This window comes from Malania oleifera, chromosome 13 (genome assembly GCF_029873635.1).
Source record: "Malania oleifera isolate guangnan ecotype guangnan chromosome 13, ASM2987363v1, whole genome shotgun sequence".
Classification (NCBI taxonomy): Eukaryota; Viridiplantae; Streptophyta; class Magnoliopsida; order Santalales; family Ximeniaceae; genus Malania; species Malania oleifera.
The window spans coordinates 4,135,501-4,157,194 of NC_080429.1; the positions used below are offsets into that span (position 1 = coordinate 4,135,501).

Genomic DNA, 21,694 nt, shown 5'->3' on the forward strand with positions numbered 1-21,694 from the left:
TGCCTTAGCAATGCAAGCTCTCACACTTGAGTTCCTTAATTGTCCATAGACAATGTGCACAATATGATTTTATATATTGGTTCCATTTTCCCAGCTAAATCCCATGGAGGCATCACTGTAAGCATTGTAAATCCGCTACAATTGACAACTATAGCAAACATAACCAATGTTGAAGTTAAATATGGTTGATTTATGTTAAAATATGAACCCCTAATGGCTACTTGCCTAAATTTTTTTTTGGCATCCATTTAAAATTAGTATAGTCAAGCAACAATATATTTTTGACTACAAACTATTGAATGCATGCACACTTCATGCTTTCTGACCACAAGTGTTTACCTCTAATCGCTAAGAGGATAGAATTCAAGGGTTCATAAATTCGAACTAGTAATTTGCGTATAGATCTTCTACAAATAAATGGAATCCCACCTTCATGCTGGTTTAATTCTTCAAACTGATGTTCAAAGGTACTTATTTTGATCAATTAATCAAGTTTGGCTACATTAAGTTGGGGTAATTCTGAACCACATAATTAATATGCTCTCTGTATCACACAATGACAGAGCCATTTGACACTAAAATTCAAATTCCACCCTTACTCATCGTGGATTCAGGTATCTTACTTTGTAGAAAGATGAACAGGCATAGGTGCTGGCTTCTTGACCAATAACTCAAAACCAGAAACCATTTATCAAACCCTATTTATTATCTTTTCCATTACACCTTATATTTTGGCAACCACAATCTCAATAAATTAATTGGATATTAGTCAGATCGATCACGTCGCAGAAGGACCTACAAAAAGAAGAAGAAAAATCAACCATATTGGCAAGAAACAATCAGCAACTCATACAAACCATGCATCAAACATCCGGTGTGCATATCAAATTTATCAAATATTTCTAAGCAATGCTCTAAATTAATGCCCAAGTATTTCTTCGAAGTGAATGAGTTAATAAAAAGAAGACAATCAATCAACATTACCACGATTCTCTACAGAAGAAAAGATGTCGTAACTGCAACACAAGAGTGTGGCCTTGAATTTTGCAATGGGTGCAAAATGGTCTGTCACGTTTGGATGATTGGGAAGATTTAGGGGAGGGTTTATATGAAGAATAAGATCGGTTAACAACAAGTGCCATGGATTCAGTAGAAGGGAGATTAGGTACCATGAGATGTTGCAGTTCCTGTTGTTGAACCATAGAAAAAACTTTGTTTATGGGAGCTAATGGATCCAATATCATAATCTGATCATGGGTGGCATTGAATGAATCATTAAGGACCATAAGAAATTGGATTACACAATCCCTTTGATATCAATCAAGAAGAATGGCCAACTTGCCATAGGTACAGTTAGGTAAGGGATCATATAGAAGAAGCTCATCCCATAGAGTCTTCAAATTGCCAAAATAAACAGAAACAGAGTCATTGTCCTGGGTGAGACTTGTTAATGCCTTTTTGAGTTGAAAAATGCATTGACCATTTGATTGAGTGAATTGTTTTTGGAGTTCTTTCCAGACCTGAGTAGCATCATTTGTAACAACCCGAAGAATAATGGTATTTAAATAATAAAAAGAAAGGGAAATGGGAACTGGAAAGAGAAGGAGGCAGTTGACTTCGTCGACTTTGCTTTTCTTTGAGCTCTCTCACTTTGCTTTTCTTTGACTCTCTTGCTTTGTTTTTCTTTTGCTCTCTTGCTTTGCTTTTCTTTAGCTCCATCTTGTCTTCAAGCTTTGATATACTTTAAACTTTTAGCAAGTCCTTTTGTAACATCCATGCTCTCATGATCTTCAAGCTTTATTAATTCATCTTTGCATTCATGTTTTAACTCTTTAAGCTTCATATGATCATCTTTCCTTGGAATATAAACTTTGAATGATCCTTGTAAGCACTTGACCTTAATCACATACTTGAATCTTGAAATATCATCACCTAACAAAATATGTTAAGTTCCTTTTGTTTGTTATCATCAAAATAAGATTTTAAACCTTGTAAAGCCAACAGTCTCCCCTTTTTTGATGATGACAAACAAGGAGTAAAAATTGAGTAAGCCTTAAAAAGACTCCCCCTTACAATAAGTATCATCTTAACAATATTTGTAATTTCAAGATCAAATTCAATACCAATCTCAATATCATACAATATGAAAATCACATAATTCAAGTTCAAGATCAACATCATGCTCAATTTTTGCCAAAAACTTCTCCCCTTTTTGACATCAATCAAAAAGATTAAGATATCCAGAAAAATATAAATACTAAGGCGTTGAGCAAATATTTGTAGTCATCATGCATAAAAAAAAGTAGACAACAAGCTACAAAGTAGCATGAGAAAATACACAGATTATACATCATGATTTTCAATGATTTCCAATAATTATTATTTATCAAGTCTCACTCTCCCTGAATTAAATGTATCTTATATTCAATAAATTTAGGTGCCAACTGTGAATTGTAGACTAGGTGTTCATGAAGATGTTAAGATTACCAATTGAAAACTATGTATTCATGAAGATACCAATTGTGCTTTTAAAATTATCATTTCCATACTTAAGTATTGATTTATTTCATGCAAGTGCTCATGGATACTAATATTAAGAATAATACCAATATCATATTAATATCATCTATGTCATAACATGCTTATATTTATCCATTAGTCAATCATGCAAGAGATATATAATGTGATCTATTACTAGCATGTAAACTGATATGGTTAAGAATTAATCTCATGCTCATATATCATATTATATCAAGATCGTCACATGCTCAGGGATACAAATATGTTGTCATGCTCAAGTATCAATCGATATATTCATGGATACCAATATATTGTCATTCTCAAGTATCAATTATCATACTCATGAGTACCAATGTATTTCATAGATACCAATACAAATAGCATATCATAAGCTTCTTAATCATGCTCATCAATTTCGTGCTCAAATTTTCAATGTATAGTGAGCTATAAATCATTAATGTAAGTCAAGTCATTATCATGAATGTTAGCATTTTAGCATAGCATCTCAGCATATAGTTCATATTATTATCTCATCACATATGCATATCCGAATTTAGCATCAACATATCATATAAGCATGGAGCATATTATTGTATTGTGCTAAAATTTTATTCAAAATGTTTCTCAAGTATTTCTCATTCTCAAATATCTCTTATTTTGCTTAAATATTTTTTCTTAATCAAAGTACTCATGCAATATGCTCAATTTTCCTTTGATTTCATATGAATACCCAAAATTTATATTGCTTTCTAAATCTATTTTTCTGAGTTAAGCCTTGTACAAATCATTCTATGATTTTGGCCAACAATGTCATTCTTGTTTGTATTTGTTTCAATATTATATCCATTAATAAGCTCTTCTTTATTTCTAAAAGGGAATACCTAAAATCTATGGAGTTATTGGTTTATGAACTAGTCTTTTCATCTAAGTACACATACTCTCTTGGGTCTGGATGGTTTAACATGAGATGTTTCTTTTACTTTCTAAACTTGTTTAACTTTCATACCTTTCCTCTATAATGGACATTCAAACTTTATATGTCCCTTCTTCTTACATAGGAAGCATATAGTGTGAGTATAAGCATTTGAAGAGGTGCAAGCATAGTTTTTGGAGGCTTTTGTGAAGTATCCCATGTAGAGGTTCTTTTTCTTTGTATTTTTTATTCCATTAAACCCTATGTCTTCTTTATTTAAAGACATTCTTTGAGTACCAATCATTCTATCAAAGTTTTTTTTTTTGCCTCTTGTGAAATTGTAGATTATTTTGGCTTGATCCTCATTTTTCTTCTTAAGATCATTTATTTCTGAATTTTCTATATTTTTACCCTTTTCTTACACCTTTTCTTTGTTTTGGGACATCTTAGTAATTTTATTTTTTAATTCAGAAACATATATGTCTTTTTCATGATGTTGAGATCTTAGATCTTCTAGTTCTTTTATTGCCTTCTCATTCTTATTTTCTAGTTCATTAATTTTTGAATCCTTTTCTCTTTCAGCAACTAAAGATTCCAGCTCTTTCATAACATCTTCATTCTTATTTTTTAATGAAGTGTATCTTTTAGTCACATTAACTAGAATTTTATGCACCTTGAATAGATCATTTTGAAGTTCTTCATAAGAGGGCATATACTCATCATTGGATTCTTCTACTGAATCATCACAAGAACTATTAAAGGATTTGGATAAGGAGCTTTCCTTGAAATTAGGACTAGCTTCCCAAGAAAAGGGGGGGGGGGTGAATTGGCTTTTAAAAATTTCTTTTAACTTCTTTTAAGAATCCTTAACTTCTTTAAACACTTAACCAATTCTTTAACTTGTTTGTTTAATTTCACCAATCACACAAGAACTTAGTTCTTTTATCCAATCAATAACACAGTTAAACAACCAATCAATTAAACACAATCTTCAAGATTTTAAGATTTATTTGCCAAGTACAAGTTTAAACATCAAACAACCAAACCAAGATATAAAGTATTCAGCACTTTGGTAATATAAGATCTTGAGATAGTTTGTTTGTTTATATAAGCCCTGTGATTATGAATTTGTAAGCCCTGTAGTTAATAAAAATTTATGCTTGCTGATGTAAAACCCTGTATAGATGAATCAAATCACTCTTCCAAATATTTAGAACTCAAATAAACTTTTGGTAAATTTGTCTTTCGGATGTTAACCAAGTAACGTACTCCCGTAAGGTTTCCGCAAGATATGGTGTAACCAACGTACTCCCTTTCGGTTTCCGCAACCCAAATCAAAATTAAACCTTAAGTTAACTTTTCCAAATATGTGTAGTATGTATAATTTAGATATTTAAATCATCCACGCAATTGTATATGAACTGAAAATAAAGAATAAGGAAAGAGAGAGTGAGATGGAGATTTTTACGAGGTTCGGCTTATACCCAGCCTACGTCCTCGCCTTTGGCAAACCACCAAAGGATTCACTAGTTCAGTTTCGTTGATGGGTGGAACAATACCGATTACAACATTCCTTGGTTAAGACTAGAGCCCACCTTCTCCAAACGATATTCCCTCGTTCAGTCACTCCTTACATAAGCTAGAACCCGCCTCTCTAAGCAATGTCCCCTTACTTAGCCAACGATTCAAATAACCCTTGGAACGTCAAAGAACTACAAGAAACACAAGATAAGATCTGCGTGCAAGTATACTCTCTCAAAGAGCAAGTTAGTACAATTTCAGCACTATATACTTTGAATGTAAAATATCAATATGAAATACAATGAAACTCAAGTGTAGAATTCACCAATATCCTTCTTAGATGAGGATTAACAGTAGGAATTCAAAGGAGGAATGATTATCACTTCAGAATATCTCAGCAAAAGAGTTTTGCAATGAGTGAACAAGAGAACTTGTAAGAATAAGAGTGCTTTCAGCTTCACAAATAGATTTTTCAAATCTTGGATGTTTTGATTTGCAAAACCATGTATTTGTAGGCTTTCAAACTTGTTTCCATGTTGCAAAAGTTTCCTTAAAGTGTTTCCAAAAATTTTAGGAAGTTTGGAGTTCAAACGGCTATATTTTAAAATATTAGAATTTAAAAAATTTTCCCGTTGAACAATATTTAGACGTCTGAAGTCACAAGTTCAATAGTTTGAAGTTCCTTAAACCCTTTAAAAATAGAACTGAATATAGGGTCAAATGTCTAAAGTCAGGGTTCAGATGTCTGATGTCGCAGGTTCAGATGTTTGAAGTCGCAAATTCAGACGTCTGAACTTGCTGCTGCAACTCTCTACCTGTTCTGAAAATTCTTCAGACGTCTGTACTTATTCTTCAGACGTCTGAAGTAATTCTTCAAATGTCTGAACTTACTGTTTAGTCATCTGAAGTCTCTACTTCAGTCATTTGAGCTTCTAAAAACCAGTTTTTAAAATATTTTTCTTTGAAAACTGATTTGCTCTCTTATGACTTTTACAAAACTTATTTTAGAAATATTCAATGGGTCTTTTAAGTTCTTATAATCTCTTGAAGAGCTTCAAAATATTTCAAACGATATTTCAAACATTAAAGCACTTACATGAAAACTTCTAAAATATTAACATTCTAAGTTGTTGAGTCTTCATGCTTTATTTCTTCAAGCTTCCATCTTTTCTTCAAGATTTCATATTCTTTGAGCTTTCTCACTTTGCTTTTCTTTGGCTCTTTTGACTTTAACATTCTTTGGCTTTCAACAAATCATTCATGTCCTCATATTTTTCAAGTTTTAATATATCATCTTTAAATCCATGCTTTGACTTTTTTGAGTTTCATTTGATCCTTGTGAGCACTTTAACTTTGCTTTCTCATATATGAACCCTGAAACAACATTACTCACACAAATATGTTAAATTCCACTTGTTTGTTAGCATCAAAATAAGATAACAAGATTTTAAGCCTTGTCAGGCCAACAATTCCTCATTGTCCCAAGCCATATAGCAAGTATAAGCAGCCTCTTGGTAACTTGATTCACTTTTTGAATTGCTAGAACTTAGATTATCCCATGTAGTGGCCGTCATTGCCTTTTTCTTTTTCTTTTTAGGATCTTTCTTAAGTTTTGGACAATCTGGTTTTAGGTGTCCAACTTTCTTGCAATTATAGCATGTAGGTAATTCTTTCTTTGTTTCTTTATTTATTCTTGCAAGTTTCTTGGATATGAAGGCTAGTTCATCTTTATCCATTTCATCTTCATCTTCATCACTAGAATTTTTTTTTTAAGCTTTAAAAGCAATTGATTCTTGGGCTTTAGTTTTTCCACTTCTTTCATTCATAGACATTTTATATGTAAGAAAGGATCCTATGAGTTCATCTAGGGATGTATTTTTGAGTTTTCTTCCTTCCGTAATTGCTATACCTTTAGGTTCCCATATTGGAGGAAGTCCTCTAAGTATTTTCCGGATCATCTCATAGGTTGAGTATATTTTTCCTAAAGCATTGAGAGAGTTTATAATATGTGTGAACCTTGTATACATATTTGTTATAGTTTCATCAAAGTTCATCTTGAAGGCTTCATATTCGCTCGTGAGCATGTCTGTTCTACTATCTCTAACATCTATAGTTGCTTCATAGGTAACTTCTAATTTGTTCCAAATCTCTTTGGCTAATTTACATGCCATGATCCTATTAAACTCATTTATATCAAGAGCACAATATAATGCATTCATAGCACTTGAGTTTATTTGTAACATCTTATGGTCATTGTCAGTCATGTCTTTTTCTTCTTTAGGCGCTTGTTTTCCATCTACTGTTTTAGTAGGAATTAAGTCACTATGTGTGACAACCTTCCAAGCTTTCCAATCCATTGTTTAAATATAGATTCTCATCCTTTGTTTCCAAAATGTATAATTTAAACCATAAAAGATGGGAGGCCTAGTTGAGGATTGACCCTCTCCAAAGGGAGTAACTCCAAGGTGTGCTATCTAGATCTTTATATAACTACTTATTAGGTTTTGTTATAACCCTGCTCTGATACCAGTTGAAAGTAGAAGTATAGTCCTAAAAGGGGAGGGGGGGGGGTGGAATTGGATTATTAAAATTTCTTTTAAATTCCTTTTATGAATTCTCAACCTTTTGCTTATTTATCAAATATACAACAAGTACTTAATTAATTATTCAAATCATAAACCAACACACAACAAGTCAAGTAAACCAAAACTTAAACAATCATTCGATCAATCATCAACTTAAAATAATCAAACACAAAATACTAAACCAAGATATTGTATGTAGCACTTTACAATTTTCAACTTTGGTTGCAACCTTGTGTATATGAATTTGATTCAAGCCCTGAATGATTTTAAGATTCATGCATTTCATGTATATCATTAGAGGACTTTCATGAACTTAGAAATACTTTTAAAATCATTGGAAAATATGTTTTATAAAAGACCCAAGAAAGAGAGTAAAGCAGATTTTTAAATTAGAAAAGAAAAATTTAGAAAAAGGGCACTTCGGTAGCTTGAACTCAACTTCAACTGCCTGAAGAATTTCTTCGGTAGCCTAAAGATTAAGTTCGGTAGCCTGAAAAATTAATGGGAAAAACATAATCTAGCCGATGTACTTCAGTTGCTTGAACTAGAACTTCGGTCGCCTAAAGTCACTTTAGGAGCCTGAACTCAACTTTAGTAGCCTGAAGACGCGGGAAAGTTTAAAATTCAGATTTTTGTTAATAGAACTCACGAGCTTTTTCTTTGATCCAACGGTTGAGATCAATCCTAAGGGTAAGACACTATAAATATTGAATATCTAAATCCTAGAACGAATCTAAGACAAACGAGAAGATCAACGTAAAGAGAAGAATACATATTATTGAAAGAATATTGAGAAATTTGCTCTAATTGCTATACGATTGCCTACACTTCAACTTTTACACATCAAGCTTGGGCAAATAAACTCAAAATCTTGAAGGGAACTCGTTTACTCATCTTTTTTTTCATTCTAGTATTGAGGTTTGATCATTCAAGTTAATATTTTCAAGAGTTTCTCATCCCATCAATTGTTATTGAATATTATTAGAAAAGTTTGATCTTGAGTGTGCACATGCATATAAAAATTACTTTTGAAAAGATCATTACTTGAGAAAGTTTTTTTTTGACTATTGGTTGATTGGTTTTTGATTCAAGAGTATATATATTGTTCATAGAGCTTATTATTGAAAAATTTATTTTTGATTAGGTATTAAGAGATTGATCTTAAGTGTGCACATATATATTAAATCACTTTGATAAGATTACCACTTGAAAAGAGCTTTAGCTATTGATTAAATATTTTAGTTTCAAGTGATTTTTTTTCCATTCAAAGACTCAATACTTTTAATAATTCAAATCCACTTGATTAGATATCCTTGGAATTCTTAAATACATATATTGTTGAAGGATATTTTCTGAAAGAGATCACATTGATTTTTAACCTTTGGAATACATATCTATATATATTTGCATATTGTAAAGGTCATGTTGTGATTGAATATTTGAAAGAAAGCTTTGTGATTTTGATTGATTTAATATGTAAGACAAAATTTTTTATTAATAAGTTCACATCAAATATATTCGTGCATTTTTGTAAAGTGAACTAAGAATCCTAAAATTCTCTGAAGTTTTTTTAAATATATCATTACTTGGGAGTGTTTTTTTGAAAAGAATTTTGTGTGTTGAAGCATATCATACATAAACGATTGTGCAGCCACCTTTATAGACTTGTGCAACCACCAAATAAATAGTGCAACTACCTTTGTAGACTTATACAGCCACCAAATAAATAGTAAAACCACCATATAAATAGTACAACCATCACATGAATAACACATCCTTTATGTTGGATTTTGAATGTTAGAAATGACTTTACAATTCAACATTGCAATAGTCATCATGCCAGGACGATGAAGAAGGACAGCACAAGGTGTCAAGAGCAAGGAAGTGCCTGCCCATGCTTCATCTCATTGCCTGCCCCTGCTTCATCTCATTCCAGGGGTACCGCTGTTACTCCGCTAACTAGCTTATGTTAATTTAGGGTATATATGTAGCAAAGGGCAACTGCAATGAAATTTACAGGAAAGCAGGGGAAGAGTGAAAAAAATTACAATTGGAAGGAGCTGCCTGAGAAATTTCGTATGCATTATTGTGGGATCGTCATTGGTCAATGCCTTCTAATCTGGTTAGCTTTTGGCTCGTTTCGATTTGTCATCTGTGATGGGGTATTCGATGGGCCCTGAAGTACCCAGTAATGGTGGTGACAGTCAACGCACACAGGAAGAGCCAACGCTGAAATGAACTCTGGGCATGAGAGGATGATTCTCCGAAGCAGTATATACGTGTATATCTGGTACTGAAATCTGGATACGAAGTTAATTCAATTGTGCCCTTTCAATTTCCGCAGGCATGCTTCAGAGAAGGCTCTTATTTGCATGTTTCAGTTGGGGATTCCTCCTCCTCCTCCCAGCAATTTTCTTGCCTGTCGCAAAGAGCAAATCCAGGGGAAATCACCCTCAGTACTGCGACCCTTCATCCTGCGGGAAGATCCGTAACATAAGCTACCCTTTTCGGCTGAAGGGCGATCCACCCCATTGCGGCGACCAAGGATACGAACTGAGGTGCGATGAGAAGAGTAATCGCACGGTTTTGCATTTCCATTCCGGGGAATTCTATGTGGAGGAAATCCATTACGGCAACTACTCGATGCGGGTGGTGGATCCGGGCATCCGCAGAAACGACTGCTCCTCTTTGCCCCTGTATTCTTTGGCGACATATAACTTCAGCGAGGGCGATAAATATTCTATGATGTACAATCCCCACCACTATTATTCCTACCACTATTATAATGGTCCTTCTACACCGCCAAACGCCGTCATAATATTCATGGAGTGCGCAGCCCCAGTGGGGAATTTCGCCGGTAAATTGGTGGCTGCACCTGCTCCCTGCGGAAGGGATGTGGTCGGAAACCGCCGGTACTCTTACGCGGCGTATGGAGCACTCCGGTTGGCAGATGTGGGGGAGTCGTGCACCATAGCAAGGGAGACTTTGGTTTGGGGTAATGGGCTGGCGGAAGACGACAACGTTTCCTTCTGGGGCATCCGGGACGCCATGGCCTACGGGTTTGTGCTCTTCTGGTTTCGTTCACAGGAAAAATGCGAGGAGTGCGAGTCTGATTACGGTCATTGCTTCCTGAATGGCTCCGATCTTGCCGACATCGCATGCGTCAACCAGTGCTTCTCCGGTCCAATACTAGTACGCAACCATTGTAAGTTAAGGTGTTTTGTTTTCCGGGCAGCGTGACAATAGGGCGAATATAATGAGAAAATATATATATATATATATATATATATATAAATTAATATAATTTTATTATGTGTCTGTATTTTAATTAAATTAAATATTTATAATTTCTTTTACATGTATATAATGAAATTATATCGATTTTAGTGTTTGTATCTAATAATTTTTTATGACATGATATATAATATGGACACAAGAAGTTAGTGCAGTAAATTAATAGAAGCCTAATATTTTTGTAAATTGTTAATTTTTCTATTTAAAATCATTTGACATATAAAAATACTTTTGATGCAAAAAATACTAAATAGCTATTTTTAATTCCTATTTTTCTAATCATTAAATCAATTAATTTTATTTGAACTAATCAAATATATATATATATATATATATATATATTTTATGTACGGTAGAATTTTGTTTTAATCACACAGTTCAATCTGTTCTTCAACTTAAGATCCTTATAATGAAATGAGCATATATTTATTAAGTTTTTTAAATTAATTAAGCATTGCAATTTTATTGATTAATTCATATTTTTAATTTTTTATTCTTCTTTATTTTTAAAAGTAAATTCATGGGTATTCGTAAAAAGCTCACATCATCGAATCGTCTTTTTATTTTGTGATCATCACACGTAAGCCACATGATCAACAATTTTACCCCCTTTTCGGTCCTTTCAAAATTAAAATACAAACCTAAAAAATAACAATAAAATTGAAAACAAACCTAAAATTAGGACCTCAAAAAATGAGGACCTTAGTATTTTGTGCTAAAAATAATTTTCTTTGTATAATGAGAACTAATTTTCCTTCATAGAAAGAAGTTATTTTCTATTAAGATATCTTAGTTCCCACTTATTAAATAAGTGGTAAAGCTTCATTTTTTTTTTTTTCTTTTTTCTCATAAATATGATTTTAAACACCTAATTAAAAATTACATCCGAAACTGTTTTCAATAGATGTCTTTGCCAAAGAGGTTTTTAAATTTAGAATAATGGCAGATTTTCAATAATATATTAGACAACTTATATACAAATTTCAAAAATATTATTATAATTATTTTAATCTAGAATTTTTTTAAAGAAAGATAAAATTTTATAGTGTTTTTGAAAAGAAGAGTCCCATATAATTATACCAATCAATTCTTTTTTATTTGTACTATTATTTTTATTAAAAAAGAATCATACAAAGATATGTTTTTTTTTTAAAAAAAATGAAACTTTTTTCCTATTAATCAGATATTTTAAAATAATTTTCAATATTTTTATTTAAGTGAATCTAACTTTTGAAAGAATTGTTTATTTAAATGAGTTATTTTAATTACATTTTTTTTAACAACATACACGTTGTATGTATGCATATATGTGCATATGCGTGAATTTGATCGTGCCATATAGCCGCAAATTATTTATATATATTGATTTTATTTTCTACGTGTGTGGGAAAATTTAGGTTTCTGGTACGATTTGATCTATCTTCTTAAAGTGATTCTTGAAGTGATGGTAACCGTTGTCATTGGTAAGATATACTTAGACTATAGTAGTATATATACATACAATTTCAAATAGTGTAAATAATTTAACAGGTATTTTTAAAATGGAGAGTGTAATTTAGTGGGTAAAAGTATCATTGGGATGAAATTTTAGTCAATATTATGTCATTCCAATGCAAAATGAGCAAAATAATTAGCCTTTTAAAATTTTATTTGACACTTGATAAACGCATGTCCTTTGCTTTAAGTAGACATCACTCAATTTCATATTTAAAAATTGTTTAATTTTTTTTAAAATCAGAACCATGCATACTTTAATTTTAGTGCACTCTATTTACCCTGCTAAATATAATTATCCTTCTTTTAGTATTCTTTTTGTGAGTAAATCTTTTTTGTGACTTCATATGCAGGACAGATGGCACTAAAAGTTCTATGCGGAATGCCGTGTGTACTCTTGTTTTTTATTTATAAATTTCGAAGGAGGCATTTATCAATGTATAACAATATTGAAGACTTTCTGCAAAGCCAAAATAATTTTTCACCAATTAGGTACTCCTATTCAGAAGTTAAAAAAATGACCAATAAATTCAAGGAGAAATTGGGGGAAGGAGGCTACGGCTCTGTATACAAAGGAAAACTTCGCAGTGGTTGTCATGTAGCGGTAAAAATGTTGGGCAAGTCAAAAGCTAATGGGCAAGAATTCATTAGTGAAGTTGCTACCATCGGACGAATTCATCATGTCAATGTGGTGCGCCTCATTGGATTTTGTGTGGAGGGCTCTAAGCGTGCACTTGTGTATGACTTCATGCCCAAAGGGTCTCTTGAAAAGCACATCTTTTGCCAAGGAGAAAATGTCAGCATATATCATGACAAGATGTATGAAATTTCTCTTGGGGTGGCTCGTGGGATTGAGTACCTACATCAGGGATGCGACATGCAAATTTTGCATTTTGATATCAAACCCCATAACATTCTTCTTGATGAGAATCTCACTCCAAAAGTTTCAGACTTCGGGCTTGCAAAGTTGTATCCAGGAGATGATAGCATTGTGTCTCTTACTGCTGCAAGAGGAACAATGGGATACATGGCACCAGAACTTTTCTACAAGAATATTGGAGGAGTCTCCTATAAAGCTGATGTTTATAGTTTTGGAATGTTGCTGATGGAAATGGCGAGCAAGAGGAAGAATTTGAATCCATCTATAAAGAATTTAAGCCAAATTTACTTCCCTTCATGGGTTTATGATCAATTCAATGAAGGGAAAAACATAGAGATAAGAGATGCCACCGAGGAGGAGAGGAAAATCATAAAGAAAATGATAATTGTAGCTTTGTGGTGCATTCAGATGAGGCCCCTGATCGCCCTTCAATGCACCAGGTTGTGGAGATGCTTGAAGGAACAGTTGAAGCATTGCAAATTCCTCCCAAGCCTTTTATGTCTCCACATGAAATGCAAAACGAGGATAAGGGAGCAGACAAGAACCAAACAAACTTACAAATGTCATCCAGTGATCCCATGGATTCTATCAGCTTGGATATTATTGAAAATGATGCAAGTGAAGATTAAGGGAGAAGCTAGCCTTCCCTGCAATGGCAATTCATTCTCTCCATAGTAGTTGGACCCAAGTGTCTATTGGTCTTGTTTTCAATGCATTTGGGTTAAGACTAAGATTAATTTGTAGCTTGGATTAGATCCAAATCTGATATGATATAGCTAGCCACATAAATGTTTGATGCAGAGGCCAAAATGACAACCTATACTTTGTTTAGTCAAGATCGTTCACAGATTGTGTTGTATTTAGAAATTTTGATGTAATCGACTATTAGACAACTTCTAATTCCTTGAATTTTTCTCCTTGTAACAACAATGATTGGGCTAATCAGTAGTTCTGCCGTGAATTTTCTTAGAAAGATAATAATAATAATAATAATAATAATAATAATAATAATAATAATAATAATAATAATAATAATAATTAACATGAATAACTCATGTTTTAAAGATGGCTTTGGAATGTTCATCGCTAAAGTTAGGCAATAATGATCTAGTAGTGTTGATCATGGCATTGCCACAAAAATGAAAAGGGCATTTATAGTAGTGTGTTAACAATCACAAACTTGTAGTATAGGTAACTATAGCCGGTTCTTAATCTAGACACACTCCAAGAAAATAACCATGCAAACAAAAACTACAAACTATAGAGTTTATGCACATTTCAGGCTTTCTGATAAACACCCTTAATGATTTGCACATAGATCTTTCTACAAAGTAAATACATCCCCACCTTCAGACCTGTTAGCTTTGGTGCAATCCCAAGAGGGGGGGTGAATTGGGTATTTAAAATTTATCACCTAGGTTAAACCAGATAAGTAGTATTACTTAACCTAGGGTCTGTCTATGCAAATGTAAATCTAATCATTTACAATATAACATACACGTGCAGTAAGTAAATTGCAGAAATGTAAAGAACACGCACGATATGTTATCGAGGTTCGGCCAACTGTGCCTACGTCCCTGCCTCAAGCTCGCAAGCTTGAGGATTCCACTAATAGCTCACTTAAGGGTAGAGCGGCACCGTTTACAACCAGGTCAAATTAACACAGGGCTGACCTCAACCTTAACCAGGTCAATTAGCGTGGTTGACCTCAACCTACACGCCTTAACAGGATGACGCACCTAGCTTTCCTAACCGGGTCTAAGCCAATCCGGGACTATTCCAGGGCTAGTCTCCCTCTTCAGGCCCGTGCCTGGAAATACAATAGATTTGAAATACAATCAAATGGTACAGTGATTGTGCTTTCGTGTAAAGCAGATATGTACCCAGTTACGCACAGTATAATCAATACACTACCAAAAGATAGGATTTAATAAGCTCGATGTAGTCTAAGTGTTTACTCTCAAATACTTATGCAAATATAACAATCAGTGCGTGAGAGTGTAAATGGTATGATCTTTGTATCAAAATTATATTTCAGTCACAATGCATAAACAAAGATCACAAGCACACTTCAAATATCTCAACAGATAATATTTCTCAATATAAACCACAAGAAATATTCCAGAATGGTTTGCAAAAATTTGTTTGATCTTTGTATCAAGATATAAAGATATAGCAACACAGATCTTCAATATGCTAACAAATATCTCAGAATATTTTTCTCAAAATGAATCACAAGAGATATTTGAAATTTGTTTGTAAAATATTTGATCTTTATGTCAAGATAATATTATCAATCAAAAGGTGCAATTAACAAAGATCTTCACAAGCAAAATATCCCAAAAGTATTTTTCCTAAAAGTAAGCACATAGGATATTTGAGAATAGTCCGTAAAAATTCATTTCACAAATAAGAAGCAATATGAACTTTTGAGTATTGCAATGATTGTGCAAAACTCACAAGCTCTACGAAGTTTTTCCTACGGAAGACTTATTAATAAAGTCTCATAGAAAAACTTCAAGCTTACTCTCGAATAAAAATATACATATCAATGAATATAAAACTAATGAGAGTGTAAGCTTTACTGTATACTCACAATAGCACTCTTACTTAGCAAGATTTGCAATGAAGATGAGTAAGAATGAAGAAATAAGGCTTGGATGTGAGAAATGAAACTTTTGAGAATCAGAGGATTTTTGCCAATTATTTTTCTAATCTCCTGTCTAATTTTTGCAAATGAAGCCCTATATATAGAGATAAGAAAAATTATAACCGTTAGGACATGTAGGGTATTATTAATATAGTTTTAAACCAATTTAACCCTAATTAAACCCGTTTTAAAAAGTTAACTGCGGTAAAAAATATGGGGCAACCTGAGAGGTCCGGTCGACCAGAATTGTTTCGGTCGACCAGGACTCAAATGGTTCGGTCGATCAGGAGGATTTTGAACTGAAGGCTCGGTCAACCAGAATATGTGTCAAAGGCAATTTTTCTAGGTTCGGTCGACCAGAAGAAAAATGAGCTAAATGATCGGTCGACCGGGATTGGTGATTTTTCAAATTTGCCCGGTTCGGTCGACTAGGAGGATTTTGAACTAAATGGTTCGGTCGACTAGACTGTTGGGGCATCTCCCGTAGACCCTCGGTCGACCAGGTAGTTGGAGTACAAAAAATGGTCGGTCGACCGGGAGATCAAAATGTTGACTCCTAGGTGGTTCGGTCGACCAGGGTCAAATGAACTATAAATGCTCGGTCGACCAGACCGTGGTCAACATGTTGACCCGAACCAGTTTCGGTCGACCAGGAGGAAATGACCTGTGTGGGTCGGTCGACCGAAAGTACAAAACTTGTACATTTTTGTCCTTTTTCAAGCATGCAATTACTTAAGTCAAATATTCAAACATATGTATGCATGAGTGAGTGTCCTAGGGTTAATTCTAGGCCTTTTTCAAGACACCGAAAAAATCCAATGTCGGTCGACTGAAGGTCGACCGAAGAGTGTTCCCTAAGGTCCATCTATGGTCTTGAGCGTATTGATCCTACCATGCAGGTAAGACATTAATTATTACAGACCATGTTCTCCTAATTACTATTACAGACCCAAATAAATGATTAAATTACAATACAACATAAATAGGGTCTTCAGGTCTTCACTTCATGTGTCGTGTGCGTGCACCATAGGATATGTTCGATCGGTCCTGCACACAAACTTATCAAACCATTAAATACTAGAGTATTTGTTATAATCAAAACAGGGTATGACCCATAGGGTCAACAAGACCATTTACTTTCATTCTTTGGATTGATGTTGAAAGGTATTTATATTGATCGATTACTCAAGTTTGACTCCATTAATTACAGTTGCAGAAATTTCAAACTATAGAATTAATGGAAGGTGTAACCATTTAGCAATAAAATGCATATCTCAATTAAGCTCACACGTCATGAATTTCAGTTCTCACATTATAGAAAGAAGAATAGGCACGGGTGCAAGATGCTTGACCAACAACTTAAAAAAACATTTTTATTTACTTACACACACACACACACACACACACACACACACACACACACACACATATATATATATATATATATATATATATCTATGTATAGTAAGAAAATTTGAATTTTCAAATAGAATTTTTCCTTCCAATTATAAAGTAGGATTGGTTGAGCATAAATATTCTAACTCTTTATATTTAAAATAATAAAGATAAATGAGTTGTTGATATCGTGTCCTTATCAACAAGCTCATGGTAGGAGGCAAGAGCCCTCGAATTTAATTTTAAAATTGTTAAAACCTATGCAAGAGAAAGTTAAAATTAATTTTTTAACTAACGCATATTTTGCTTGAACTATATGTGTGATACATACAAAACATATACATTGTAATGATCCCAAAAATATTTAGGTATAATGATTCAAAAAAAATAAAAATAAAAATTAATATTTATTAATTAATTAAATTATTATTATTAGTAATTAAATAATATAATATATTAATATATTAATATAATAATAATATAATGTTATTATATATATATATATATATATATATATATTAAGTAACTGAAGGATCCTTCAAATTCAAGTAAATTGAAAAAAAAAAAAAAGAAGCAGAGAACCTGCACTCTCTCTCTCTCTCTCTCTCTCCACCTTCCCTCTCTTTCTCCTCATTTTCTCAACAAATACTTGACCGATCGGAAAACGAAAAATATCGTTGGGTTTCATTCTCTGCCACCAACATTCCTACCGAAGTAGATTTTTCGTAGGAACGTTGTATGCACCACTCTTGGGGTAAGATAAATTCACTCTTTCTCTTCAATTTCTCTCAAATTTTAAGCCTAACTGGCGATCTGAAACCACCACATTGTTCTAAGAGCGTTTTTCTACAAGTCTAGCAGAGCGGTTTTTTGAACTGGATTTTCTAGACACCACTCCAAGGTTAAGGTAAGATTTAGGGAATTAAACAAATTTGTAGTTTTTTGGAAATTAATTATTTATTTGAAGTTTATGAGTTTAGGAAATATTAAAATAGTATTTTATTTGGGGTGGAATTAATAAATTAGGATTTATGAATTCAGGGTTCGGGTAATCACTGTGGGTATAATTTTGGGATCCCTGTAGGTGTAGTTTAGGAAACCAGGTAAGGGGAATAGATTAACCCAGTAAATTTGTGAATTTACTAGTTAAAATGAAAAAATAATTTGTATAGGTATATGTTTATTATGCGAATTTTAGAAAAGTCAATTGTTTGAACTGTGATTTTGATCTTAGGGCGGTGTTATTAATTATTATTTGCGAAAATGCAATGATAAAAGTAATGAATTTTCTGGATAATTGTGGAGATAATTAAATGTGTATTTTTAGCAATGTGAATGATGAATGTGGGTTGACATATTTTTAGTAAATGTATAAATATGTGTATTATTCTAACTTATGTGGCATGAGTAAAAATAATATATTGTGATGAATTATGATATATATATTTATGAGATGTTGGAAATATTGAAATGTGTTGAGAATATTTATTGTGTGTGATTGTTAAATCAGAGTTGAATGTGGATGATAAATTGCAAGTTATGATTTGAGAACTCCGAGGGATTGTGATTTCATGTTATGCACAGTACTGTTGCGCGTGATTTTTGAAGAGCTAGTGCACCCAAACGTCTTGTGGAGAGTGTGGAGACGGGATGGTCAATTGTGTTATGTAGGGTAGAGTTCTCCCTTGAGTCCAAACCAATGTGAGAAAGCCAATATGACTTACGGAATGAAGAGGTTGTTTTTTTTTTTTATTTAACTCTGGTGGGCTGACTAGGGTTAAGTCCAGCCTTCAGGCCGCACAACCCATCATGAGAGGAAGCATGACAGTGTATTATCCATTTGATAGTGAGTTGTAAATGCATAATTGTTAATTTAACCAGTAAATAAAATGAGAACAGAATATATGAATGTAGACGAGAATACAGAGAAAGTGATATGTGAATGTGAAATGTGAATGTGAAATGTGGAGGTGAGATTTATGTGATGTGAAATACTGAGAAGTGTGCGTCGATACCGCAATTTTAACCAGGTCTCCCCAAGAAGACCCATCACAATAAAAGCTGACTTCGAGCCCCGAAATTGGAGGACCCTTTTGAAAAACTCGATTGAGTCTCGATATTTTTATTTGAGTTCTGGTATTGTAAATTGAGTCCCGGTATCTTTATTTGAATTCTAGTAGTTTTAGTTGAGTCTCAGTATCTTAAGTTGAGTCTTGATATTTTTAATTCAGTACCAGAGTCTTAAATTGAGTCCCGTTGTTAAGTCCTAATATTTTTAATTGAGTTCTGATGTCTTAAGTTGAGTCCCAGTGTTTTAAATTGAGTCTCAATGCCTTAAGTTGAGTCTCAGTGTCTTAAGTTGAGTCTCGATGTTTCAACTTGAGTCCTAGTATTTTTAATTGAGTTCCGGTGTCTTAAATTGAGTCTTGGTATTTTTAATTGAGTCCCAGTGTCTTAAGTTGAGTCCCGGTATTTTAAATTGAGTCCTAGTGTTTCAAATTGAGTCCCGGTAATTTAAATTGACGCCTAGTGTCTTAAGTTGAATCCCGGTGTTTTAAATCGAGTCTTGGTATTTTTAATTGAGTCCCGATATTTTAATTAAGTATCGTTGAATTTTAATTGAGTCCCATATTATTTTAAAAGTAATCAAGTTCGAGTCCTCCATCTTCCAGGGATCGAGTTTTAAAATCCGGGTCTTTCCTTTAGTAAGACAAAAATTGGAAAACAAAAAGCGTAGAAAAATACATAAAAAATATATATGTACAAAAAATAAGAGTACTCATGTATATAGGTTAGGCATATATGTATTTAAAAGAAAAGTGTTATGGTGCAAACAATGGGTCACCCAATGCAACTCGGGGGTACATGCAGAAAGCGAAAAATCACTCAAGGGCTGTGGACGCATTGTTCACAGGAAGGGTGGGGCACACGCAGCAGGGGAAGGGAATATTTTCTGTTGGGATCTATCTGCTTTCCCACGGGCATTTTCGCACCAAATTGCCCCACCAAACCCCTACAAAGGCCACTGCTCACTCGTCATCTAAAGGGAGGGGGAAGAAGAAATCATTTTTTTTCACGCACACAGGGGAGGCTTGGTTACTATTCATCTGTCACCTTGACTGAACCATCTCTCTCCTTCATCTCTCTCTCTCTCTCTCTCTCCCATCTCTCTCTTTTTCGCGGCCAGACCAGAGCACCCTGTGAACACCTTGTCTCTTCGACCCTTTCGCCAGGCATCACCCACGCACTAGCCACACTGTTCATCATCTTCTCCACGACTATTCCCTCATAGACCCACTCGTCTCTCTTTGTGCTCTCAACCTCCGTCACCATCCTCCATCTCATAATCGTGCCCACTCTCCCTTACCATCATCTGCTTCACACCCCCGGAGCCAACAGTCAAACACTGCATTGCCACCAAGCTCGACAACACCATTTCCACCCAGTCGAAGCGAGCACTTTGTCCCTGTCCCTTCTACCGAGGGAGCCGTCGTCATCCTTGTTACCCAGCTCTGCACGTCCTCTACGTGCTGGGTTCGGTTTCTCTCCCGTCTTCGAGTAAAATAGAGCTTTGGATCATCAGTTGGTTCTTCACGACCTTTTCTATCTGGATCTCCAATGTGGTAACTTTTCTTTCATTTCTTTTTCTTCTTCTCCTGTTTTGTGTTTAGATCTATTTTTCTTTTGTGCTTCTTTGTTTTCTTTTCTATCCAAGGCTGTTTTCTTGTTTGATTATTTGGATTTTGTTTCTGTGTGGTTGTCTGTTTCTTTTGTGGAGAATTCGGTTCTTCTCTTTACCTCACTCTCCTTCCACCTCCCTCACTATAATCTGCATCTTTTTTTCAATATTTTATTAAAATTTCTTGGTACAATCTCTCTTTCCTCTGCGTTGGATCTTGGATTGAGAGAAATTTTAGCAGAGGATCCAAGATAGGGGAGAGGTTATTTATTTTTTTGTTCAAAAAAGAAGAGAGATACGGTACATTTTGAAAGCTTTCTTCAATGTCCTGAGGCGTTTCGAGTATAGAGGCTACAATTCTTCCGGAATCTGCATCGATTCTTGTTGTTGTCCTACTCTGTCGAAACTCCATCGCAGAACATCACCATGGTCATCGACACCATTAGCGAGCTCTCGTAGCTCCTCTATGTCAAAAACGACACCTCATGGCCTAGGTTTGACCTGACCCAATCCTCTCACTTGCTCGTCACCTGCTATTCACTCACCTCCACGACCCAAACCTGGGACTTCCCTATACCCGTCTCCTGCAACACACACACACACACACACACACACACACACACACACACACCGTTTCACACACCCATGCACGCACTAACACCTACTACCATACACCCATACACGCACATCGTTTCACCCATTCACACAAACCCACACACACACTAACTCATGCACTACACACACAACCATGCTCACGACCCAT

At 34.1% G+C, this 21,694-nt stretch overlaps 1 pseudogene; it reads left to right on the forward strand.

Moving 5' to 3' along the window:
* The first annotated feature begins 9,712 nt into the window (after window positions 1-9,712).
* On the forward strand, window positions 9,713-14,074 carry LOC131145396 (LEAF RUST 10 DISEASE-RESISTANCE LOCUS RECEPTOR-LIKE PROTEIN KINASE-like 2.3; annotated as a pseudogene).
* The last annotated feature ends 7,620 nt before the right edge of the window (window positions 14,075-21,694 follow it).